Here is a 439-nt window from a genome sequence, read left to right on the forward strand (position 1 = left end):
AGCTTGCCATGGAAAGGAGTAAGAAGGATTGGATGAAGACAGTAGGAAAGCAGAGAGACGGAAGGGAAGGCATCTTCATGCGCTTATCTGAAGTTCCTACCAATGAATTACATAAGTACCTCTATCTTTATCTTTATGTTTTTATGCGTTCATCACCATATCCATTTGAGTTTGCCTGACTAAGATTTACAAGATGACCATAGCTTGCTTCATACCAACAATCTCTGTGGGATCGACCCTTACTCGCGTAAGGTTTATTACTTGGACGACCCAGTACACTTGCTGGTTAGTTGTGCGAAGTTGTGTTTATGCCATGGTATTGAACACCAAGTTTTTGGATTCATTACCGGGGATTATTTGAGTTGTGAAAAGTATTGATCACAATTTCGTGCACCAGGACCCCGGAGGTTACTGGAAGTACAAACATTGGTGGAGATTC

The sequence above is a fragment of the Arachis duranensis genome, chromosome 2 (genome assembly GCF_000817695.3).
Source record: "Arachis duranensis cultivar V14167 chromosome 2, aradu.V14167.gnm2.J7QH, whole genome shotgun sequence".
NCBI lineage: Eukaryota > Viridiplantae > Streptophyta > Magnoliopsida > Fabales > Fabaceae > Arachis > Arachis duranensis.